At 35.9% G+C, this 27,827-nt stretch overlaps 1 long non-coding RNA gene across 1 annotated transcript; it reads right to left on the bottom strand.

Moving 5' to 3' along the window:
• Nucleotides 1-1,993: 1,993 nt before the first annotated feature.
• On the bottom strand, nucleotides 1,994-24,217 carry LOC136030518 (uncharacterized). The gene is made up of 3 exons (XR_010618322.1): nucleotides 24,088-24,217; nucleotides 11,129-11,229; nucleotides 1,994-2,175 (listed from the first exon to the last, which is right to left on the bottom strand). It is a non-coding gene; the product is annotated as an uncharacterized LOC136030518 (long non-coding RNA).
• Nucleotides 24,218-27,827: the final 3,610 nt, after the last annotated feature.

Raw genomic sequence — 27,827 nt, 5'->3', positions numbered from 1 at the left:
CTCTATCTCACACCAAAAAATAAATGCCGAAAAACATTTATCAAAATTATTGTCAATATTTATCCGATAGCTAAAGGGCCGGGAGTTACTCACAAATTAATATTTACTAATTAGCAGAGCTTTGATTTTAGTTTTTAATGTTAATAGCGATAGACTCTGACCAAAAAAAGATTCATATGTGTTCCAATAATTTGTAATAGCATTTTTAGGCGAAACTAGACCGTTCGAAGACAATCAAAGGCACAGGAAGCTTACTTAAAGTTCAACGAGGATTATATGGTCGGACTGAGTGAGGGCCTGGAAAAAATGATTTAAAACAATCTGGTTGCAGATCCTTTAGATAACGGACACGGAAAAGTATTCATTGAAAAGCTAAAATTTGTCTAACCGGAATGATATTAAAATAACTGTAAAGACTCTTATTGGAGATTTACCAGGAAGAGAAACTGGATAATAAAATAATATCTTAAGGATTCTCATTGCTTTATTTTGTGACTTCACAATAGGAGAAATAGGTGACTGAAACGTACTCAAATAAATAATCGAACAATAATTAATATACGAATGAACAAGAGAAAAATAGATTGATTTTAAAGCATAAAAAGGAAGGAAAAATTTAAGACGATGCATTATACCTACGTTCATTCCTAACTTAAGCCTTCGGCTAGTGATATGAGCTTTCCAGCTTAAATTCTGATCAACAATGACTCCAAGATACCGAGTTGTTTGCACTCGATTTATTTTTATTACTCGACCTCCAAATGTGACTTCAACCTCTTGTAACGCTGGTACTGCAGTAGAAATTCTTGAAAAAAAAAACAGAAAAAGAGTCTTTGAAGTGTTGACAACCAATTTGTTACAATGGAACCAGTGAAGCATCTTTCTCAGTGATAATGCGAGATTTGATTTTAGAGATTAATGATCTATGTCGCAGGTAGAGTTGGCTGTATCATCAGCAAATAGTAAACTGAGATCTATATCAGTCCTATGGCAGGTTAGGCTTAGAGGGAGATCGTTTACATAGATAAGAAATAACAGTGGTCCAAGTATGGACCCCTGAGGAACCCCCAAAGCATTAGACAGGTGTTCCTCATCTGAAATGTAGCCATTTGCAACCAATATTTGTTTTCTGTCCTTGAGGTAAAATCAATTAGGAGACTCGCTTGTCCTCTAGCACGGCAACTATGTAGCTTAGATAGTAGAATTTTATGAGAAATAGTGTCAAAAGCTTTTTTTATGTCAACAAATATTGTTGCAGGTAGCACACCTTTATCCATGGCATCATTCAAAAACTGGGTTAGCTTTAATATTGCATGTTCTGTAGAGTATGAAGACCTGAATCTAAATAACTTTGCTAAAAGCGGACAAAATGGAAATAGGCCGATAACTGAATGGATCTTGCTTGTTTCCTCCTTTATGTAGGGGAATAACTCGAGCAGTTTTCATCACTTCAGGTCAATGGTTTATTTCAGTAGATAAGTAGATGAGCAATCGGTTCCTGCAAAAATTCCGTTCTTCATGATTTTTACCAGATTCTCAAGTTCCAATTCAGTTATGGGAGAGAGAAATATGGAAGAATTGACGGGATGTGGTAGAAAGTCGCGAAATCCAGATTTCACATCCATATATATGTTTTATGAGCGTTTTTAGTGTTATGCACTAATGAGCCATCATAAGCTATTTATTATATGTTCATGAGTTAATATGGGTATTATGAGCTACTTATCGTCGTCCTTTTTGTAAGAAGTGTAATTTTATAATTTTCAGTGTTCTTTTCATTTATTTCCTATACTCTTTGTAGGCCTACATCCATGTATGTGTAGAGGGCATAAATAAACTATATATAATAGATATTATGCTATCATATTATACATTGCTTACCTATATAATATACTATGTCAGTATAGCTACGTATATAACCTACTAAGCTACTCATAATTAATAGAAATTACTCACCGACGACTTTAAGAAGCTCTACAACATCGTCATTTTTTAAGGATTTTGACTTTTTCGCTCTATGGCAAAAATCTTCTAACCAGCCTTCAATTTCATCAATTATCCTAAACTCATCACCCAGGGTTTTCTCCGAAATGCTATTTATCAAGCGTTGCAGTTCAGCTACTGCCCGAAGAATAGATTCCGAGTCGAGCTTTTGTTTGTACCTCTCCATGAATTCTAAAAAATATACAGAAACTGAAATGTGGAATAGCTTAAATTTTACAAAGCTAGGATAGTAAGAACGGTTTAATCATTGTCAATTCTTTTCACCCATTTCATAGAATATTCTATTTCTATATCTTAACGATAATAAAACCTTTGCTCGCAGCAAATACCTTATAATTATAGTTGGTAGCAAATACACCATTATTACGATTGTCTCTTGACAACATTTAAGCAAGGTACTCAATAACATATTTGAACCACACTTGCTTACAACATTTACAAGCTTTACCCTTCCAATATCGACAAGCCTTAAAGTTTCAAAGTGTGTATATTTTTCACGAAATTAAGGATATATTTTATATTTCTTTATACAAAACATAGGATTTTGTTTTCTATGAGTAATGGGAGACAAATTAAACTTTAAAATTGTTACTATCCTCATACTTTCCAATCTGATTAGAGACTCACAGAGCTCAGTCGAAAAAACATGTATCGGATTTTTAGGATATTGGTTAAAAACGAGTCAAAATACAGAGTTTTCTAATAAAAAGTAAAGAGACATATTAAACGTAAAATAAGAAAAAATAGTCCTATAGTACTTCAAGCTGAAAACAACAGGAAATTGCTATCAGATAATAACCCGAAACCCAAAACAAACAGAAATAAAAAAAAAACAATAAATAAATTATTATTCAAACGGCTTAATAAATGAATTAATAAAAAGTGAAACAAGTAAAATTAAACAAAAACTAAAGTCGGGCTTAAAAGGAACAAAAATTACTACAAAAAGTAGTTTGCCTTCTACCCCCTCTTGTCCTACCATCAAAATTCTAAATCCAGTCGTGTTACTGGCGCTTATTGGACAATGAGCATATTTCGAAAATATTATTTAATTTCTTGATACATCGGTCAAAAATAAAAAAAATGATAACTAAAACGTATAATATGACTAAGGGGAACTAATAAAAACAAGTAAATATGCTGTGTTTAAAATGATTTTAATATTGGGGAAAAGGTAATGGAGCATTTTATTTCAGTATATTTATTTTCGTTTTTCAGCGTAATATTTGGTTTTTAGTAAAGTGCAAACGAGATCATAGGCTTACAAAATTTAATGGTAAGAGGGGAGCATAGATAGCGGTAGCCAAACACCTTTTTTCAGTTATTTTGTTTGCCTTAATTTTGATTTGAATTTTCAATTTTATTTTACTCTCTTCAAGGTTATTTTTTTTTATCTATATAAGTGCTCTTTATCTATATATATTTTCATTTGTTTTGACAACATTTTCTGGCCATTTTGAGCCCTCTCCTATAAGCTTTTTAGCTGTCCTCCCTCAAAAAAATATATAATCAACTTTTTTTAAATGGACATCTTGTTTTAGATAGTCAAAAGGCCAAACCTCTATGTCCATGAGGGTGACATCATAACTCCCATAGCTTTGAAGAGGGATACTAAACACAATAAAACACAATGTGTGCATCAATATCTAAGGAACAGCTGAGCGTATGAAGTTGAAAATTTTAGGGGATACTTACGGAGATGTCTAAGAGACATTGGAGGAGAGCCAAATCATTCGCCTTGTTCAGATTTCCCCATCAACATTAAAAGAATTTATAAAAGCCATTTTTTTAATGTTCGTAGTGTTTAATGATTATGCCTATGAATATGATTATGCTTATACTTATGCATCCAGTGATTCCACAACACAAAGAGCAAGGAATTTACATAATACCACTCTCAAATCTCTCACCTGCTATATCCAAAATTTGATTAGATGTGTTTGGAAGGAGGGCATCTAAAAAGGGCATGGGACGGGTCTGGTAGCCCTCTGGCCACTTTTCAAAATACTCCCCTGAGTATATCCTGAATGTTTCAATTTAATGCTCTCGACCACTCTTAAGACATTGCAAATATGCCCTTTTTATAGACAGAGTGTACCTAGTTTCTTTTAATTTAGTTCTACACGCCCCTTAGCATTCCCAAAAGTTTTACCTTAATGTTTTTCTGACACAACCAGAATCGAACGTTCCCCTTTACCCAATGATAAGCGGATATTGTATTTCAAACTGCTTACCCAGGTTGTAGGAGCAAGGCATACCTGAATACATTGGATATTTTGAATTCGGGCAAAGCAGTACCTAATTCGGGCAAAGGAGGTAGTTGCCTTCCAACCACCCATCAACATCACCTTCAACATACTCTAAAAGTTTCAACAGCTTGTACGCCATTTTGTCCACCAGCTTGCACATTAGGTATTTTGATTTTGTTCAACCTGCCTGTCAACATTTATTAAAGTATCACCTTAATATTCTAGCCTTTTTGAGACCCAAGATGAACTATGCCTCCACTGCAGGGGCTATGGCGGGTTATATCAAATCCATATTTATGGCTATTTGATCTTTGAACTTTTTTTCAACAAATTGGACATGTCAAAAATTTTATTGGATGTTTTTGGGGAAAAAGATTTTGGAGGGGACTGGTTACTCTCTCGTCGCTTTTTATTCTTAAAAATGACTGTATTTGCTTACTTTTCAATAAAATGAGCCCCCACAGAAGTTTATATGAACATGTCTTTTATATGAAGTGGCTATTGGAAAAGTAATAAATAATTATACATTGAAGCCTTATGGGTGTTTACTACAGTGTACTATAATAAAGTATAATATAGTTTATACTTTACTAAAGTCTATTGACTGTTATTTTTTTTAAGTTTTTTTTTAAGGACTGTGTTTTCGCATCCATCTGATATATGATAAAAAAAAATTGATATAGATCGGAAAACCAATAAGCTATCTCAAAATTTTGAATGATAGCATTTTTGACTCATTCCGGCAAAAATTGCTTTTTTACGCCGCATAATGAGGTAAATCGGTACCTTGCTATCATACAATCTCTTTTGCTACATAATAAAATGACTAGAACCTTGAATTTATATTCAGACCAGTCATCTTCCGATATTCAAGGACAACCTATTCAATACGAATACCCCTGGGGAAACCAATGATCAACCAAACGTTGAACTATGACCATCCTTTTCAGGAAGACTTTGTGTTTTTACATATAGGAATGCAAATCTCCACTTCAAATACGAATTTGATACTTTAATGTTCACAAAGAATATCCCACTATTTAAGGATTGAGTCCCTCTTTTGTTAAAAATTATGCATGTCCACTTATGCTAATAATGTTACCATAATTGATGTGGATATCTTAAGACATAGCAAACTTTACATTTTTATTATTTCTATAAGAACCAATGCTTTTATGTAAGCTATTAAATAAACAAAACAAGTTTTTTTAACTGAAAGTAAGGAACGACATTAAAACTTAAAATGAGCACAAATTACTCCGTATATTAAAGGGGCTGTTCCCTCCTCAACGCAATGCACTTTACGCTAAAGTTTGACTCTTTCTCTCAACTTTTCTCTTTAAAACAGTAAAAACTTACTGAGTAATTTCTGCTCGTTTTCACTTTTAATGTCGCTCCTTACTTTTGGTAAAAAAAACTTGTTTTTCTTATTTAATTTCTGAACGTTGTTGAATTAATGCATGCTTTGATTTTGGCTTTCCGCACATGAATTATTAAAACAAAATTTGCATATTAATTTTTTTTTGGCTGACTGGCTTTTTCTTAGTTTCGACTGGACGATTTTGAGAAAAAAGGGGTGAGGAGGAGGCTAAACTGCCCTCAATTTTCCTGGTTACTTAAAAGGGCAACTAGAACTTTTAATTTTTTACGTACGTTTTTATTAGTAAAAAATATACGTAACTTACGAATTAACTAACGTAACGAACTTCTATATTCATACATTTTTACTACGTATATGTGGAGGTTTGCCCCCTTGTTAATACCTCACTCTTTACACTAAAGCTTAAATGTTCTCCCAATTCTTTAAGAATGACCCATGAATCACAAAGGCCGTAGAATAAATAGTTGCATTTACTAAAAATACTTAGCACAAAGAGCGAGGTATTTAGGAGGTATTAATAATTTCAGTTGAAAAATTATTTTCATATTTATTATTTCTTTGTTTTTTGTTTTAAATAATGTTAGAAAATCCTGCACCCCCTCACGGAAATTCTCTTCCCCCGTGACAAATTCCTCCATGGAAAGATCTTCCCACGTAATCCCTTCCTCCTAACCACCCCCCCTTCCAAAAAAAAAACCTAAACACTGGTCAAAGTTTGTAACTTGCAGCCCCTCCTCCGGGGACTGTGAGGGCGTAAGTCATCCTCAAAAACATAGTTAAAAGGCTTTTCGACTATGCTGAACAAAAGGGCTATCTCAAAATATTGATCCGTTGAATTTGGGGAAAAATGAGCGTAGGAAGGGGCCTGGGTGGCCTCCGATTTTTTTTTTGTCACTTAAAAAGGGTACTAGAACTTTGAATTTCCGTTAGAATGAGTCCTCTCGCGACATTTTAGGGCCACTGGATCGAAACGATCACCCCTGGGAAGAAAAACAACAACAAATATACATGCACCCGTGATCGTTCTTCTGGCAGCAAATACAAAGTTCCACATTTTTGTAGATAAGAGCTCGACACTTCTACAGTAGGTTTCTCTGATATGCTGAATCTGACTATGTGATTTTCGTTGAGATTCTATGACTTTTAGGGGGCGTTTCCCCCTATTTTCCAAAATAAGGCAAATTTTCTCAGATTCTTAACTCTTAACTTTTGATGAATTATGCTAAATTTGATAAAAACTGTATATTTCAAATCAGCTCAAAAATCTGATTCTTTTGAAGTAATTATTGATATCAAAATTCCATTTTTTAGAGTTTCATTTACTATTGAGTCGGGCCGCTCCTTACTACAGCTCGTTACCGCGAACTGTTTGATATATCGTTAAGAAAATCCGTTTTTCTTTTAGAACTTCGTTTATTTCAGCACAAGCTGCTCTATTACCTATACCTAAACTTTTAACTTTTAACTATTAACTATTTAACTATTTAACTATTATTTAACTATTTTATTTAACTATTCATATTTAGCTATTTTAACTATTATATATTTAACTATTTAAAGTTTTAACTTTTAGCTATTTAAACTAAACTTTGACTTTTTGTTACGCATATTTAAAAATGACTCCTAAAACACAAGGGTAATTCAGTTAGAAAAATAAGCCTTTTTAGAAGTTCCAAAAAGATACTTCAGCTGCAATAACAAAGTATTGAGGAGGGTGCAATCGCTCATATACGTAATTATCTCTGTCCTTGTTAAGTTTTAATGTTGATCCTTATTTTCAGTTGAAAAAAACTTGTTTTCTTATCTAATTTATGATCGTTTTTTAAATAATCCCCAAAAATCTGGCTCGTGCCTCACCCCACGAAAAATTTCTCCATGGAAAGATCCTCCCAGTCCCCCAAACACCTCCCCAACCAGAAAAATATCCCTTCAGAAAATAAATGTATACTTCCTAATAACCAATGCTATATGTAAACAATAGGCAAAGTTTATAACTCGCATCCCTTCTCCCGGGGACTGCGGGGAGTCAAGTTATCCTCAAATTCACAGTTATTGGATCTGACTATACTGACGAAAATGGCTATCTCAAAATTTTAATCGGACGACTTTTGGAAAAAGGGCTGTGGGAAAAGAGTGGCTAACAGCCCCTCTAATATTTTTGGTCAGTTAAAAAGGCCACTAGAACTTTTAACTTCCAAATCAAATTCTAATCTAATCTAGCCACCCTCTAATGTTTTTGGTCACTTGAAAAGGGTACTAAAACTTTTGAATACAAATCAGATGAACCCTCTCCTGATCCTCTGGGATTACAGGTTGGATATGATCACCCCTGAGAAAAATAAATCAATAAATAAACACGCATGTATGAGATCTTTTTTCTGGCAAAAAATGCAAACTTCCGACAATTTGTATATGCAAACTTGAAAATTAAATAATAGGGTTTTTTGATATGATTAATCTAATGGTGTAATTTTCATTAAGATCACTTGATGTTTTAAGGATGTTACCTCCCTTTTCCGAAAATTTGGCGAACTTTCTCAGGCTCGTAAGCTTTGAAGGGTGACATTAAATTTGACGAGTTTTATATTTTTTCAATAAGCATCAAAATTCAGTTCCTTTGATGTATCTATCAAACAGTTCATGGTAACGAACTGTAGTAAGGAGCGACCCGGCTCAATAGTAACCAAAACTCTAAAAAATTGAATTTTGATATCAATAGCTACATCAAAAGAATCGCATTTTAATGCTGATTTTAAATATATAAGTTTCATCAAGTTTAGTCTTACCCATCAAAACTTACGAGCCTGAGAACATTTGCCTTATTTAGGAAAATATGGGGAAACACCCCCTAAAAGTCGTAGGATCTTAACGAAAATGACACCATCAGATTCAGCGTATCAGAGAACCCTACTGTAGAAGTTTCAAACTCCTATCTACAAAAATGTGGAATTTTGTATTTTTTGCCAGAAGACAAATCACGGGTGCGTGTTTATTTGTTGTTTTTTTTTTCCAGGGGTCATCGTATCGACCAAGTGGTCCTAGAATGTCGCAAGAGGGCTCATTCTAACGGAAATGAAAAGTTCTAGTGCCCTTTTTAAGTGACCAAAAATTGGAGGGCATCTAGGCCCCCTCCCACGCTCATTTTTTTCCCAAAGTCAACTGATCAAAATTGTGAGATAGCCATATTGTTCAGCATAGTCGAAAACCATAATAACTATGTCTTTGGGGATGAATTACTCCCCCACAATCCCTGGGGGAGGGGCTGCAAGTTACAAACTTCGACCAGTGTTTACATATAGTAATGGTTATTGGGAAGTGTACAGACGTTTTCAGGAGGATTTTATTTTGTCTGGGGGTGAGGCTGAGGAGAGAGGGCTATGTTGGAGGATCTTTCCTTGGAGGAATCTGTCATGGGGGAAGAAAAATTCAATGACAAGGGCGCAGGATTCTCTAGCATTACTATAAGAAAACAATGAAGAATAAACATGAAAACGTTTTTTCAAATGAAAGGAAGAAGTAGCATTGAAACTTAAAACGAACAAAGATTATTACGCATATAAGGGGTTCTAAAAATACTTTAGCATAAAGAGCGAGGTATTTAGGAGGAGATAAATACCTTGCTCTTTATGCTAAAGTATTTTTAGTAATTTCAGCTATTTATTCTACGGCCTTTCTGATTCAGGGGTCATTCTTAAAGAATTGGGACAAAACTTACGATTTAGTGTAAAGAGCGAGGTATTAACGAGGGTACAAACCCCCTCGTATACATAATAAAAATATAAAGTTATGAAAGTTTGTTACGTAAGTTAATTCTTAAGTTACGTATATTTTTTATTAATAAAAACGTTCGTTAAAAAATAAAAGTTCTAGTTGCCTTTTTAAGTAACCGAAAAATTTGGGTGGGCAACTAGGCCTCCTTCTCCACCCCTTATTTCTCAAAATCGTCTGATCAAAACTAAGAGAAAGCCATTTAGCCAAAAAAAGAATTAATATACAAATTTCATTTTAATAATTTATGTGCGGAGAGCCAAAACCAAACATACATTAATTCAAAAACGTTCAGAAATTGAATAAAAAAAAAAAATTTTTTTAGCTGAAAGTAAGGAGCGACATTAAAACTTAAAACGAACAGAAATTACTCCGTATATGAAATGAGTTGTCCCCTCCGCAATCCCTCGCTCTTTACGCTAAAGTTTGACTCTTTGCCAAAATTCTACTTTTTAAAACAATTGAAAGCTTTAGCGTAAAGAGCGAGGGATTGCGGAGGGGACAACTCATTTCATATACGGAGTAATTTCTGTTCGTTTTAAGTTTTAATGTCGCTCCTTACTTTCAGCTAAAAAAATTAGTTTTTTTTTATTTAATTGTTATCAAGAATATGTTTTTTGGGGTTTACGTTACTATGGAGCCACATCGTTCCTTTCTTACAGTTTGATTTACAATGAACTGTTTGATTATTATGATTGTAACATTACAATTGCTATTATGTAGTCCGTTTCGCCTCATCCAATTAAGCCTTCTTATCTACGAAACAACCATTTTTTTTACGGGGAGGGGTTGTACAAGACCTAAAAAATATTTTTAGGTCCACTTTTTCAGACTTCCAATGGAAGATGATTCATATAAATTGGAGTGAATATGAATTTGACAGGGATCAATCATTATTTGGGAGGCTGGAAAAAAGAACTCAAAATCCAGTATGGGAGCTAAGGAGATAAAAGTTTTTCCTTTTAATACAGAATCAATAGTATATTTGTGAAAGTTTCATTTTGTTTATAAAAATAAAGCAACCCAAATGACCCTTTTCCTTAAAGTATTGTTATACATCAGCTAAACTTTAATTTAAACTGCAGGGACGGAGCGTTTGGTAGCTCCCCTTATACCTGGGATTGTCCTGGATATTTTATTAAAAACAAATGGATATTGAATGCAAAAATTTTTTTTAGCGAAAGTAATGAGTGACAATAAAATTCAAATAAACAGAAAATATGCTGTATTTGAGTGGGGTAACCCCCTTATACACTCTATGCTTAAGTTAAACTTTTTACAAAATTTTCAAGAGCGGAAATTAAAAAAAAAGGCAATTTATAGTTGTATAAGTGTTTTCAATACAACTCAGGAATGGAAAGACTCATTTTAGGACAATTTCTTTTTTTCTCTCTAAGTGCTGCGTCCCAAAACTGCATAAATTCACTTTCTTTCAGTAATTTTCTGCAACCTATTCACTTTTTAATCTTCATTAATAGTACTTAGGTGCTGAAATTTAAGCACTTAGTTTAAGTTTAAGCTTCATAGCACTTAGGTGTTTAAGTTACTTAAGTTATAAACTCAAACGAGATTCCTCCTCCTCTTTTCCTTGATCATAAGATATAAGCTATTACTCACAAGGCCTTCACAGGTTATACCTTGATTTTTCTTTCTTTTTTTCAGGGGAACTCGTTTCTATTTTTTTTTTTTTGGCCCCATCATAATGACTTGCACAATTGTGTTTTACCTTGAAATGATTCCATTTGCAATCCTAATTCAAATCTGTAGGAGAAAGCTCAGGAGTCACCAGTAATGTAAATAAGATTCTTCTCAATTACTTTCAGGAAACTGGAAAATTAGAATTGTTTTAGTTGCGTACAGCTTTCTTAAGGAGATAAATAAACTTAACCTTGCAATAAGGAGGTAAATGGTGAATTTAAAAAAAATTATTTATACATTATGCATTAGATTTTCATGATAAATAAATTAGTGAAATCCGTTGGCTCTCATTCCACTTACAACCTCATTTAAAGACAAATAAAAAAAATATGTACCACATATTTTTATATATATAATGCACATATTTTTATATACATAACATATTATAACGCCCCGCTCTTTACGCTAAAGTTTTTTACTGTTTTAGAAAGAAGAATTGAGAGAAAGAGTCAAACTTTAGCGTAAAGAGCGGGGCGTTGATGAGGAAGCAGCCTCTTTCATATACGAAGTAATTTCTGTGCGTTTTAAGTTTTGATGTCATTCCTTACTTTCAGTTGAAAAAACTTGTTTTTTTATTTAATTATTTAAGAAAATCATCACGATACCTCATACTTACTCGGACGAACTTTCCAACGTTATTTGTATTTAAGTAACACCTAAATCTCAAAATTTCTAGAATCCAATCTAAATCCATATAAGAGTGCAAATTGAATGCTAGTGTCAGCAAACTCATCTAGCATTTGGCGTCTCTTTTTGCATTTTTTCAACCTTTCCTATCGTTTTTTTTTTCTGGCAGGAAAACAGACCAGACACTTGATACTACCCTGATTTTACCAATTACACCAAATAAATAAGTTATTCCTATCATTATGGTTCATAAGAATGCAGAGAAACGCCAAACCCGAGATGATATCGGCGACCAAAAACAAAAACCAAGTGGAATCACTTGCCAAAAGTTGATTTCAGCCACCAGCTTTGACAAAGAAAAGCATAATATTCAAATGATTCTTGTGGTTCTATGCAATGCTTTTAGTACCTTTTCCCAAAAATTTTTCGCAACCCTGGAAGGTTCTTAATATGATCTGATTTTCCACTGTTCGGGTAGTACAGCAGCACTGCATAAGTAAATAGTAGAATAGGGTGTATGTATTATTTATTTATTTAATTAAATTTTCACCAAGCCACATTGGATGGAAGAACTTGTCATAGAAACTTTGAAAAAGGCTCATTCGGTTGGAAATTGAAATTTCTAGTGCCCTTTTTAGAAATAACGAGCAATTGAAGGGTATCCAAGCCCCAAGCTATCCCTTTTTGATTCTTTGTCTTCTTAGATTTTGAAAGATAATGACTTTGAAGTGAAGTTTTATTCTGTAGTTTTTATCCTTTTGCATATTCAGTTAAACAAATTAAAAGAAAAAATCTGCCCCGCCCCTTGAAATCTGCATTTTGTGCTCAATCCCAATATACTTTTGTGATTTCAAAATACCTTCAGGTATAATTTGGGGGAGGGGACTGCTGGTAGTTAAACCAGAACTGACTTTGAAAATCAATAGATAGCAATTTACAAAATTGCTTTAAAGATAACTTTTTATTGTAATTTCAATAGAAAAAAGACAAATTGTCCAAATGATAGATGCTTAAAAATTGTTTTTGGTGGTTGTTGGTTCAGGAAAAAACCCAGCTTTGACAAGGATAACTAATAAACTTTTGCATGTGTTTTTCGAAAGAAACAGCAGATCTCGATAGGACATATCGACATCTTTAACTGCTTCCAATTTTCCGTCCCATTTGTCTGGAGAATGGATAGTCTGAACCTTGTATTACTAGGCAATCATGGACTGTTGAAATTGAACATCCAGAGATAAGACATTTTTGCTTATATAAGCAAAATTAATGACATATATTTGTCATATAAGAAGTCAGTTGAGGAGAATTAGCTATAGAAAATTTAAAAGTTTAATCTTGCTTATATAATAAGCCAAAGAGAAACTATATTGCTCAAATAGGATGTGTTCAAAGTTTTTTGCATGGCGCAACATGCAGCAAAATTTGTGGGAGGTAATAATTTTAATGCCGTGGTTACAATTTTAGGAACCCCACTTTCTTATCAATTTATACCGAGTTGTTACCCTGGTCAATGGTTTTGAAAGTTTGTGATCAGAAGACTGTGTACGGTACCAACATCTTATTATCAGGGCTGCCATCTGTAGTACAGAAGTGCTTTTTTAGCACCATTACATCATATATAGTACTGTAGCATGTGCTGCATAAAATGACCAAATAGTAGCACTTTTGTGCGATTAAATAAAAAGACTAGTTTTTTAAACTGAAAGTAAGGAGCGATATTAAAACTTAAAACGGATAGAAATTACTCCGTATATGAAGTGGGTTGTCCCCTCCGCAATCCTTCGCTCTTTACGCTAAAGTTTTCAATTGTTTTAAAAAGTAGAATTGTGACAAAGAATCAAACTTTAGCGTAAAGAGCAAAGGATTGCGGAGGGGACAACCCATTTCATATACGGAGTAATTTCTGTCCGTTTTAAGTTTTAATATCGCTCCTTACTTTCAGTTTAAAAAACTAGTTTTTTTATTTAATTTCTGAACGTTTTTGAATTAATACATTTTTGATTTTGGCTCTCCGCACATTATTAGTAAAATGAAATTTGCATATTAATTTTTTTTTGGCTAAACGGCTTTCTCTTAGTTTTGATCAGACGATTTTGAGAAATAAGGAGTGGGGAAGGAGGCCTAGTTGCCCTCCAGTTTTTCGGTTACTTAAAAAGGCAATTAGAACTTTTAATTTTTAACGAAAGTTTTTATTAGTAAAAAATATACGTAACTTAAGAATTAACTTACGTAACAAACTTTTATGCTCTTATATTTTTTATTATGTATATGAGGGGGTTTGTCCCGTCGTTAATACCTCGCCTTTTACACTAAATCTTAAGTTTTGTCCCAATTCCTTAAGAATGACCCCTGAATCAGAAAGGCCGTGGAATAAGTAGTTGAAATTACTAAAAACACTTAGCATAAAGAGCAAGGTATTTATCTCCTCCTAAATACCTCGCTCTTTATGCTAAAGTATTTTTAGAACCCCTCATATGCGTTATAATCTCTGTTAGTTTTAAGTTTTAATGCTACTCTTTACTTTCAGTTGAAAAACTTTTTCGTGTTTATATTTTCATTGTTTTTTTTATAGTAATGCTAGAAAATCCCGCGCCCTTTTCATTGGATTTCTCTTCCCCCATGACATGTTCCTCCAAGAGAAGATCCTCCCACATAGCCTCCTCCCCTCAACCCCACCCCAAACCAAAAAAATTCCCCTGAAAACGTCTGTACACTTCCCAATAACCATTACTGTATGTAAACACGGGACAAAGTTTGTAACTTGCAGCCCCTCCCCCACGGACTGTGGGGGAGTGAGTCATTACAAAGACATAGTTAATATGGTTTTCGACTATGCGGAACAAAATGGCTATCTCAAAATTTGGATCCGTTGAATTTGGGAAAAAATGAGCATGGGAGGGGGCCTAGGTGCCCTCCAATTTTTTTGGTCACTTAAAAAGGGCACTAGAACTTTTCATTTCCGTTAGAATGAGCTCTCTTGTGAAATTCTAGGACCACTTGGTCAATACGATGACCCCTGGGGAAAAAAAAACAAAAAAAAACATATAAACACGCACCCGTGATCTGTCTTCTGGCAAAAAATACGAAATTCCACATTTTTGTAGATAGGAGCTTGAAATTTTTGCTATAGGGTTCTATTATATGCTGAACACGATGGTGTGATTTTCGTTAAGATTCTATGACTTTTGGGGGGTGTTTCCTCCTATTTTCCAAAATAAGGCAAATTTTCTCAGGCTCGTAACTTTTGATGACAAAGATTAAATTTGATGAAACTTATATATCTAGAATCAGCATGAAAATTCGATTCTTTTGATTCGTTTTTTAGAGTTTCGTTTACTATTGAGCCGGGTCGCTCCTTATTACAGTTCGTTACCACGAACTGTTTGATTGCAAGTTCAGTGCAGTTTTACAGTTCATGTTGGCGGATATGACATGTTGATATTTATATATCGATGCAACGGACCAAATATCGAATATAGAAAAAAAATATTAATATCGAAAAAAATATTGGAAAGTTTTTGATCATTTTTAGGTTTTCAGACATCTAAGGTGAACGTCAAGCCGAAAAGATTCAACAGAAAAAAAAATTATTTGTAAATGGCCAAGAAAAAGAGTAATAATGTATCTAATCACCTTACTCATACATGCTGATACATTACCAGCTCTCAAACTCAGAATACTTTTAGTAAGGTGGGGGGGGCTCTCAAATATGGCTTAAAGCCCCCAAAAGGCTTTGCTGGATAATTTCCCTCTAGGCCAGGGCTTCTTAAACTTTTGTAATTTCCGACCCCATTTAGGATTGCGAGTTTCTTAACGACCCCAACAAATATAAAAGAAAAATAGACTAATATTTTTTGATGATATATTTATTAGGTAACAATATACATGTGCATATGAAAATAAATAAATTTAGAATTCGTATTGAAACATATAAAAATCTAAAATTGAAAATTGAAAAAAAATGTTACAGAAATGTTTTTATTAGTTTCAAAAACAAAAGTGGATTCTGACCGTCTTAATTCTCTCGAATATATCCAAGTAGTTGCGTGGTAAATATTAAATTAAAGTTTACGTTAAAAATTTAATGATATGGATGTGCCTGTTTTTTATTACATAACAAATCAAATCTTGGTGTAATGTTTGAAACTGCTGGACGTAAGGCCTCTTCAACAATTTTTATCGCTGAACGATATTGGGATTTAATGTGGGTTAAAGCTGAGAAAGAAACTTTACATAGATATGTGGTGTTGAATGGCAAAAGTACATTTCACACCATATCGGCGATTATGGGAAATTAAGTTCTAGTTCCGATCCAGAATTCAATCAAGGGCTTTTTTTGGAATTGTAGTTTTAAGTTTGAGTCACACGAAAGCTCAGCAAATTCCTCTTGAGCTTTAAGTGGCAGATGATCAAACTCACTTAAGCCAATCCAAAACGGCTTTTGAATCCAAACTGCTTTTTGTAAATCAATATTTAAAATAAAATATGTCCGGAACTGTATTTCTAGCGTTTTTAAGTGATCAATAATAGTTTTTGCAATGCAAGTTTTACGATGAATTTTCTCAATTACAAAATTGTCAACACTGGAAAACATTTCGAACAAATTTTTTTCGACCCTACTTTTCCAAATGCTGATTTTTTTAATAAAACTTTCAATTTTATCATTTGAAGTAAATATATCGCAATTTTTTCCTTGAAGAGACAAGTTAAGATCATTTAACTTCGCAAAAGTATCTGACAAATAACACAGCTTGGATAGCCACAAGTCATTTGGAAAAAAGCAGCAAATTCACATTTTCGTTCAGTTAAAAATATTTCGATCTCGTCCTTTAATAACAATAATCTTTTTAAACTTTGACCTCTTGACAACCATCTTGCTTCTGCATGTAATAACAAAGTTGTGTAGTTGGAATCCGTATCCTTACAGAGATTTGAAAATAAGCGACTGTTAAGGGCATGGCTCTTAATAAAATTAAATACAAAAAACCAAGTTTTTTTAACCTAAAGTAAGGAGCGACATTAAAACTTAAAACGAATAGAAATTACTTCGTATATGAAAGGGGTTGCTTCCTCATCAACGCCTCGTTCTTTACGCTAAAGTTTGACTCTTTCTCTCAACTCTTCTTTTTAAAACAGTAAAAAACTTTAGTGTAAAGAGCGGGGTGTTGATGAGGAAGCAGCCCCTTTCATATACGAAGTAATTCCTGTTCTTTTAAAGTTTTAATGTCGCTCCTTAATTTCCGTTAAAAAAACTTTTTTTTATTTAATTTCTGAACGCTTTTGAATCTATAAATTTTTTTATTTGGCTCTCCGCAGATGAATAATTAAAACGAAATTTCATATTTTTTTTTTTTTTTTGGCTAAATGGCTTTCTTATAGTTTTGATCGAATGAGTTTGAGAAAAAAACAGCGGGGGAGGAAGCCGAGTTGCTTTCAGATTTTTGGTTACTTAAAAAGGCAACTAGAACTTCCAATTTTTTATGAATGTTTTATTATTAAATGATATACGTAACTCATAAATTAGCTTACGTAACGAACTTCTGTATTCTCATGTTTCTATTACATATATGAGGGGGTTCACCCCCTCGTCAGTACCTCGCTCTTTACACTAAAGCTTAAAGTTTGTCCCAATTCATTAAGAATGACCCCTGAATCACAAAAGCCGTAGAATAAATAGTTACAGTTACTAAAAATACTTTAGCGTAAAGAGCGAGGTATTAGTAGGAAGTGAGCTCCTCATAGGCGTAATAATTTCTGTTCGTTTCAAGTTTTAATGCCACTCTTTACTTCCAGTTGAAAAAACTTTTTCATATTTATTTTTTCATTTTTTTTTAAATAATGCTTGAAAATCCCGCGCTCCCTTCATGGAAATTTTCTTCCCCCATGACAAATTCCTTGATTGAAAGTTTTCCCAACATATCCCCCTATTCTCAGCCCCTCCCCCCAACCAAAATCCCCCTGAAAATGTCTGTAAGCTTCCCAATAACCATTACTATATGTAAGCACTGGTCAAAGCTTTTAACTTGTAGCCCCTCCCACGGGGACTGTGGGGGAGTAAGTTGTCCCCAAAGACATAGTTATAAGGTTTTTCGACTACGCTTAACAAAATGGATATCTCAGAATTTTGATCCTTTGACTTTGGGAGAATAATTAGCGAGGGAGGGGGCCTAGGTGCCCTCCAATTTTTTTGGTATCTTAAAACGGGCACTAGAACTTTTAATTTCCGCTAGAATGAGCCCTCTCGCAACATTCTAGGACCACTGGGTCGATACGATCACCCCTGGAAAATAAAAACAAAAAAAAGAAAAACAAACAAACAAACAAATAAACACGCATCCGTGATCTACCTTCTTGACTTACTTGACTTAAGGCTCCTGCCACATGGGGTGCGGCGTAGAGAGCTTCGCAACTTGACTTCTCCAGGCGGACCGGTCTGCTGCTAAATGAGACGCCTCGTCGACAGCAATGTTGGCCATCACCAAGAATTTGTCGAGGCTGTCTTTCCACCTTGTCTGAGGTCTGCCCCTCGGGCGAGACCAGCCATGGGCTTTTGGGTCGAAGTCGTACACTATTCGGGCTGGCGTTGATGTCGGCATTCGTAGGAGGTGTCCGAACCATCTGAGAGACCTCTGCGCTATCTGGACGGAGAATGGCACCTGGGAGGTGAGAGTAAGAAACCCTGCGTTGCTTACAAAATCAACCCACCGGAATCCCTCGATCCGGCGAAGCTGTTTCGTCTGACAGACGTCTATCATTTTAAGGATGGTTGATTTGAGGGGCCAGGTTTCCGCCGCGTAGAGCAGGACGGAGCTTACGGATGCGTTATAGATTCGCATTTTCGTACGCCTTGAGATGTGCGGCATTCTCCATAGACTGTTGAGTCTACCGACGATGGAAGAGGCTTTCGATATTCGGCTGCATACCTCTTCGTCTACGGAGCCATCATTGGACAGCACAGAGCCGAGGTAAGTGAAGTTTTTAACGACTTCAACAAGTGATCCGCAGACAGTTATGGTATCAGGGTGCGAGACTGGACCTGGGGGTTCAATTGCCATAATCTTAGTTTTGAGCCAGTTGATTTTCAGCCCCACTTTTGCTGCCTCTTCCTTCAGGACTTCCAGAGCGTCGGTCAGCTGGTCGATTGAGTCGGCAACGAGAGCAAGATCGTCTGCAAAGTCCGCATCCGTCAGAATGCGATCTCCAAACTGCAGACCAAAGGGCAGGCGATTTGTAGTTCTTGTCATCACATAGTCTATCACACAATTGAACAATTCCGGGGCGGCGGCACACCCTTGGCGAACGCCAGTTTTGATATTGAATGTCGTGCTCCGTTTTCCGTTGACTTGGACGCAACTCTCGGTCTCTTCGAACAGCTTTTCAAAAAGTTTGCAGTATTTATCTGGTAGGCCCGTCGATCTAAGTATTAGCCAAACAGAGTTGCGATCGACGGAGTCAAAAGCAGCTTTGAAGTCTACGAAGGCCACGTATGCGTTCCTCCTGAATTCTCTAGTTTTCTCAATTAACTGGCGCATAGTGAAGATTTGTTCGACAGTGGACCTCCCTGGCATAAATCCGGCCTGCTGAACTCTCCTTTTTCTTCGGAGGATACTCGTGCATCTGTCTAGCAGGGTCATGGCAAAGAGCTTTCCAGGGACTGAGAGAAGGGTTATACCTCTGTAATTAGAGCAGATGCTCTTGCTCCCCTTTCTCTTCCAAAGGGGCAGGATTATGCCAAGTCGCCAGTCCTTCGGGACCCATTCTGTGCGCCACACCACGGAAAACAGCATTTGCAGCCAAAGTAACATCGCCGGTCCAGCATACTTCAGGAGCTCAGCGGATGCTCCGCATACGCCTGCCGCTTTGTTATTCTTTAGACGTTTCAAAGCAGAGTGGATTTCTGCTGTCGTGAAGGAAGTCTCTGGTTCGTTTGACGGCACTTCCTGAGTGCTGGCAGCTAGGCGTGCGAGTTCCTGGTCAGTCTGTGCTACAGCATCGGCATTGAGGAGACTTGAGAAGTGGTCTTTCCATCGACTGACCTGAGCGGCCTCGTCACTAAGTGGCTGGCCGTCCGCAGAGACAACAGATGCAACTGAGGGGGCTTTGTCGCTTGTGAGGTCACGGAGGTGCTTGTAGAGGCTCCCGACGTCCCCTTTCATGGCTGCGCCCTCCAGCTCGTTTGCCTTCCTTTCCACAAACAGTTTCTTGTCTCGCTGTATCAGCTTGTTGCGGACACCATTGAGGCGCCTGTAGGTCGGCATGTCGCCCAGAAGCCTTGCCTTGCGTCTCTGCTCAATGACGTCAAGCGTATCGAACTGAACCCACGCTTTCTTAGCACGCTTCGCCCTTCCAATATTTGCGGTCGCTGACTCCAGGACATTCTTCTTAAACGAGATCCATGCGTCCTCAGAACTTTCAAATGGCAGGAGTGCGTCGAAGCGGTTCGAGACATCAATGGCATACTTGGACCGTATCTCTTGATCGGAGAGACGAGAGACATCAATCTTGGTCGGTCTAGGTTGCGAGCGCTGGGCTTGGAGCCTCAGTCGCATATTAGCTACAACGAGGCGATGGTCAGTGTTTCCAATCTCGGCTGACCTGTACGTCCTGCAGTTACTAATCGAGGATCTCCATCTCTGTGAGACAATGATATAGTCGATCATTTTTTTGGTACGGCCGTCGTTGCTGTACCATGTGTATTTGTGGATATCCTTCCTTGCGAACAGCGTGTTCGTAATGACAAGGTTATGCATGCTGCACAGTTGAAGGAGCCTTAGCCCATTGTCATTTAGAGGGTCCGGAATAACTGGTCCGATGACTTGCCGCCATAGGTCGTGGTTGTCGCTCACTGTTGCATTCATATCACCCAAAAGGATGACAATATCGTGGGGGGATATCTTGGACAGTTCATTAGCCAGGGCAGAGTAGAAAGTTTCTTTTGCTTCGTCGTCGGCTTCGTTTGTCGGAGCATAGCAGACAAGGACTGTCATTTTTCCTTGTTTATGACTCAGTCGAGCATTAGCTATTCTATCCGAGACGGGAGTAAATGACAGTAGACACTTTATGGACTTGTTATCAAGTACTAGTCCGACCCCATTTCTCCTAGTCGTTGTCTGTCCAGACCATAGAAGGTGGTATCCCTCACCTATGGGATCAGTCCCATTCCCGACTAGGTGGGTTTCTGTTATTCCAGCAATAGAGATGCGGAATCGCTTCAGTTCCATCGCCAGAAGCGTCTTTGCTCCGGGAAAGTTCAATGTCAATACATTCCAGGTGGCAATCCGGAGGCCACCATGGTCAAGGAGATTCAAACGCTGGTCATTTCTCAGTCCAGGGGCGAGCAAGGGTCGTGATGGGATAAAAGAAGATCGGTCATCCGAGGCAGTTGCTAAGCTATTCGTTGCAATCGATTTCAGGTGGAGGGTTGCAGGCCCAACCGACCCTAGGCCTGGATTCTGATTAGAGCCAGGATTTACCTGGATACTGAGAATCCTGGGGTGGGCTCCACCCACCTCATGAGGTTGAGGCCACCCTGATCGGAGCGATTAGTTAGGGGAAACCCCATATCCAGAGGTACGTGGTCAACAGACATTGTCTGCATCATTCCGGACGAACTCCATCACCTCCAATCTACCTTCTGGCAAAAAAAAAACAAAATTCCACATTTTTGTAGATAGGAGCTTGAAACTTCTACGATAGGGTTCTCTGATAAGCTGAATCTGATGGTCTGTCTGTCGGTCTGTCTGTCCGTCCCTGTTTTGCTACTTTAGGAACTTCCAGGTAAGCTAGGACGATGAAATTTGGCAGGCATATCAGGGACCTGACCAGATTAAATTAGAAATAGCAATTTTTCTGATTTGACCATCTGGGGGGGGGGGGAATTGGGGGGCCAGTTAATTCGGATTTTTTCATATAAATTTTCGTTAGGATTCTTTGACTTTTAGGGGGTGTTCCCCCCTATTTTCTAAAATAAGGCAAATTTTCTCAGGCTCATAACTTTTGATGGGTGAGACTAAACTTGATGAAACTTATATATTGAAACTCAGCAATAAAATGCGATTCTTTTGATGTAGCTATTGGTGTCAAAATTCCCATTTTAGAGTTTTGGTTACTTTTGAGCCGGGTCACTCGTTACTACAGTTCGTTACCACGAACTGTTTGATTTATGACCTTAACACCATCCTGAAGCACATCGTTCAATTCTGGTGCTATTAATCAATTAAGAAGCGCCCAGAGGATTTTTACATGCCGGGACTGTAAGGTCCCGTCGGTCGCGAAAGGGTTAAACTGACTAATTCAGAATAACATGCACTTCGTTTCACAATCATACAATGGCGCAGTGAAAATAATACGGAATGTTTATATAGTTTCTTCGAAATAACACTTAGAAATTTTTTGATAATGTTTGTCAGTATTATTTCGGTTTTAAGAGATTGACAAAAATAAATCTACATTTTTTATAAATTTCTATAACATCTTCTGATTCCTAGTAAATTTATACAAGATATTATAATGATTGGAGTAGAAATGCTAGTATAAACAGTCTTTCCGAACCAGAAGATTTTATGATATATTTACCTACGATGATTGTTATTTTTCTTTATAACAATAATTTTACAAGTTAAAAAACATTTTTTGTTAAATTGTGTTTTTATCACTCGCGACCCCATAATTTTGCTACGCGACCCCAAATGGGGTCGCAACCCATAGTTTAAGAAGCCCTGTTCTAGGCTGTTAAGCTTGGTTTTATCACACCCATCAAACCTTAAACCAAGTTTGAAGAAAATTTATATCTCTCTAAGTCACCGGTACAAAAGCTTTAGCGAATGCCCTATTTGTATTCTATACCAGATAAATACATTGAAGTGATGAGTTCTATGTACGAGAATAACATTGCTGCATGTTATGGTGAGAAATGGTATGGTAAGAAATGGTAATTTCTTACCATACCATTACCATACATTTCTTACCATACATTTCAATGTATGGTAAGATATGAGGTTAGTAGCTGGCTTCGTGCTAAATCAGGAGTTTAGCATTTAGGTTCTGAGGTTTTTGTCCCGAGGATCACAGTAAAGGCAATGAGAGAACGCGGAATCCTATGGAGAAGTAAAATTACCCCTAAAACTTAAATTTTTCTAAGTATATAAGCCTCCTAGAAGAAATGTTGACAAAATGAGTGAGTTTTTATTGTGTAAGAATGATTTTGAAAATTATTATTAAGAAAGCTAAGCTGCCAAGATTGGGAGTAAGTAATAGTGAAGAAGTGATGTTGGAATAGATTAGAATAGTACTTCATTATCAATCAAACTCTCACTACATAAAAACCGCCAAACTTGTTGCCTTCAGTCAGCTAACCTACATTGTATAAAAAAAAGTGAAATATTAAAACATTGCTTAGACCGATGAACCAAACTCTTCTGTCAAATAAAATGAGTACAATGAATAAAATGAGTAAAAATGAGTACTTAAGTACACAAATATAGGTATATTATAAAAAAACATACAGCGATGAATCCAACTGGCTTGTCAATAAAAATGAAACTGCAAGTGAAGAAGAAAAGGTTTGCCGGAAACCATACTTTTGAGAAGTTATTTTTGAGATTTTTGAGTTTTATTTTGAGAAGTTATTTGAGGCTTTCCTTCAGCAGTGTAGGTGCTGAATATGAAAGAAGAAACCCTCTTATCCATAACTATTTCCAGGATTCTCAAAAAAAAACAGAAAGGATAGAAATAGGACTATAGTTAGATATAACAGATAAATCTCCTTTCTAATGCAGGGGGATAGCTTTAACTACTTTGAATATATCAGGAAATACACCAGAGGAGAAAGACAGATTTGTAACATGTGCAAGTGGAATAGAGATAAACTTTAATATATTTGTAACAACATAATTACTTAGGCCAAAATGATCAACTGAATGAGAATTAGGAAGAAGAGAAATAACATTTTGAATTTCTATTTCACTACAAGGAGGGAAAAAAAGATATTCCGGCAATGGGGATGTTACTTACGACCTGGTCACCAGGAATGTCTACTGAAGGCAAGGTAGTGAAGTAGGTGTTGAATTCGCTCGCTGCTGATTCATTGTTGATGGCTGAGGTGCCTGAATTTTTGTATTGAGATGGAGATCGTTGTGACTTCCTGTCGGAAAGCACTTCATTAATGAATGACCAGACCTTGCGTAAGTTACCTTTGCATTCATCAATCCTATTTGCAAAATATATCTTTTTTACAATTCTTATGGCAGACGTAAGGACATTTTTATAAGACTATTACTTTGCTAAATCATCAGGACACTTACTTTTACATACAATTTTCAATAACGACGCTTTCTTATATGTACACCAAACTAGACTTACTGTCACTCACGGGCACTTCGGGATCAGACAATTTTGCCGTTTCTTACTGGGAAATTCTTATCCACCAACACTTCCATACGGTTAGTGAAAATTTCACTAGCAATAATTAGCATCTTTTTCGCTGAGTACAGTTGGCCAATCATTCACCTGAAGGACGAGATAAATTTAGAAATATTTGTATCACCATAATTTCTAAGTAATTTCTAAAAAACTCACCTTGCTCATCCACAGTCGGCTTTACGCTAGATATTGGTTTAGAAAGGACTATGGGAAAATGGTAAGAAAAATCAGAAAAAATAATTGAAAGAGGAGAATTATAAACTAGAAGAAAAAGAAATGCAAATATTGTATATTAGGGTGGCTGAATTTCTAACAGGGTCAACACGTAAAGGGAAAAATGTAGTTGGCAGAAGTCCTGATGAAGATAATATTTCAAATAAATGGTCTGATTCTTTGTCTTCTCCAATTTTTAACAAATAGCAGTTAAAGTTATCAAGAATACATACACATTTTTTTGAAAAATTCCCTACCTGAGATAGCTCATCAAATAATTCACAAAACAGGTGTGTAGAGAAAGGAGGAGGCTTTTAAAATAAACATAGTATATCACAATTTATCATCGGGTTGTTTATATCAATAATCAAAGAGTAAACCATTCTACTATTAGATACTAATGAAAAAAAGATTTTCAAGGTCAGGCCTTCTGACAAACTTACGCATAGATTTAATAAACAATGAAATTCCCCTTGAACACTTTGTTAGCATTCTTGGGATATAAATAGTATTGTAGCCCGGTAGGTCATATACTGCTAGATCATCACTTTCTGAAAGCCATGTTTCAGTTAGTCCTATTACATTAAATGGGAAACATTCATTAGCACATCAATAGTATAATACAATCAATAGTATAATAATTACTGCTGAACTTAGACATTCTAACTAAGCAGAATAGGATCTGCAGTTTCTATATCACTTCTAGCATGACAACTTGGTTTATCAAATACAGCTGAATCGAGCAGTGAAGAGCCTAACAAATACGAAAATCATAAGAACTCATGAGGTAAGCTAAAAATATATAAAGAAAAACACATGAAAAAAGTTGCGGCAAGAAAATTAGATGTGATTGACACAAACACATGCACACTCTTAGTAGCTAGAAGATTATGGAATGTTTCAACTTCATTAGTGCTTTTTAGCTTTCTAGTCTTCCCATCAGGAGCTTTATGAAATATTCTCCGCCAATGAACCACATAGATTTCATGCCAAACTTGGCTTTAGTATAGTTCAGAACTTCCGGCCTTGTTTTGGTTTAAGATTCTGACAAGAACACACCACTACTTTTCAGATTTTTCCTTTGCTTAAGGATAAGGTGTTGTACTCTTGAGTTGCAGAATTCAACAATCATAGGATCTGGTTTAAAGCCGTGATTAAGTGAACTGATGGAACTCAAAAATCCCATATTAAAATTAAAAATTTATATTTAAAAAATACTCAAGTATTTATTGGCGGAAGATACCGCTTTTAATATCAGGCCGTAGCTTCTTGAAGATGCTACAAAATGTTTGCTAGGGTTTTGCTCTGTCTCCTCTAATTGCTTAGAAATCTTAGAAAATGTATAACTCTCTTTCACAACTGTAGTCTATGAAGGATATTGCTTTTGGAACAAAAACGGTAGTATCATGAACAGAAGACAATAACCTGTAAGATGATTGCAACCATTTTTCGATGTATTTTCCTGTTTTCGAACAGTCCCATAGAATATTTTCAGCTACCTGAAATTTTACAAGTTTTTTGCCAGAAAGAATCGTTTTTTAGATCGCCCTAGAGACCAGATTGACAAGCTGGTATAATTAACCTGCTATTTCCGCCAATGAATAAGTGCTATTTGAAGGGTTTTTGACAATCGACGGTCTCTAGAGGATTGAGAGACAGAAGGCTATTCTAACTTCAATGTTGAACCTCGATGTTTTCAAGTTCACTTAATCACAGCGTTAAGTCCCAATTTCCCAATTCTTCTGACAGATATTAAATCTCTCTGAGAGATAGAAATTCCGGAAATTTTGAGCTACAGAGAGCAAGTAATTTGTTTTCAGATGCTTAAGGTGTACTGTTGGTTTTATAAGAGGTATGGGATGCGTTCAAGCATACCTTACAGTGGGTCGACTAATGAAACAAGCTGTTACTCAAAAACGTTCCCTGTATTGTAAAACATCCCTGTATATAAACGTTAAATGCTTTGTTATCTCTAGCAGTGTCTGGCGTTAATCTTTCTGTTGTTTCTGTAATTAAGTATTGGTATGTAAATTTTTCAGTTAGGGTGAGGTGGAATGGTACTGTAGGGAAGTATATTTCTGTTAAAAAAAGCATTAGGCTAAGTGCTGTGTTATCTTCGAACATAGTTAAGTGTGTCTTAGCTTCGTGTCTCCTTGTCTTCGTCTAACCAATCAAACCTTTAATTTAGCAAGTAAGCAGGCTATAATAGAGGTACAGCTTTTCAACAAGCAGGCAGCAGGCAGGCAAGCAGGAACCATAAAATACTGAGCTTCCAATTTGGACTCTACAGGATGCAGTAATAAATAATCGTCTTCATGCGCCTTCACTTAACTAGAACTCCGTTTGGTTCTTGTCTCCAAGTCTGTTAAAACAGCGCTATCTGTTAAAATTCCTACTTCTTTGAAGTAGATGATGTTTCTTTCTATCACCCACAACTCATTTCGGAAATATTTGAAATAACTAAGGATATTCAATAGTTTTAAGTCTTTACAGCTGGCGCAGACTCCTGACACTCCTTCCCAGGTTTTCTTAATATTTTTGCCTCAATCCGTCAGCCTTTGGGAAAAATATGCAAGTTTAGCTTTTCAAATCAACGTTTTAAGAATGTTCCGGTATAGTTAAAAAGCCTCTAATTTAGAATCACTTTGTCTATTCTTATATTCTTTCCAAAAGTTCTGTTCCCTCTTTATTGACATCAGCATTCCAGCTGTAGTCAATGGGCTATGGTTTTTGATCTTTTACAAAGACTTGGTTGTGGTGTTCGTCAATGGTGTATATATTTCTCCTTTACTGTATAAAAAGAAATCAAATACCTTAGTATAATTTTCTAAGCTCACCCTTTCAGGTATTGTAAGCTCCCATGACGTGGTGCATAAATCATCTTTGAGCTTTTCGATGTTCGCTGGTTTATATTGGAATCTTGGCTTATTATCAGGGTTATTCGGCGGAAAAGCCGGAGAAGTGGAAGAAAAATTCCTACTGGGAAATGGTCCGATGTATCTGATAGCAGAACTTCAATCCTTACAGAATGTATAGATAAGATAGAGATAAGATAGGATAAGATAAGATATTTATTTCAAAAAAATGACTATCACAAGCCCTCAGGGGGCCGAATTCGGACTTCGGAGTCGACTAATAAAACAAACAAAGCAAAAAACACTAATAATAACGAATAATCAAATTATGTATAAAAATACAAGTCTGAAAAAAAAAGTCAAAAAATAAGTCAGAAAAAAGGGAAGGGGACAAAAAAAGTCAAGAAATAAACATATATATCTACAAATTAAAAGGGACACAAAAAAAAGTCCAAAAACTCACAAAAAAAAGAACGAAGCATAAAACACACGAAAAAACATACATTTCTTAAAAGGGAAACTAAACCAAAACAGCGGGGTTAAGCAAATTAGTGTAACGACCTAAAGCACCTCACATGAAAAAAGGGGGAGGGGAACTAGTTGGCTATTTTA

This window comes from Artemia franciscana, chromosome 8 (assembly GCF_032884065.1).
Source record: "Artemia franciscana chromosome 8, ASM3288406v1, whole genome shotgun sequence".
NCBI lineage: Eukaryota > Metazoa > Arthropoda > Branchiopoda > Anostraca > Artemiidae > Artemia > Artemia franciscana.
This window is presented reverse-complemented; position numbering and strand designations above follow the sequence as displayed.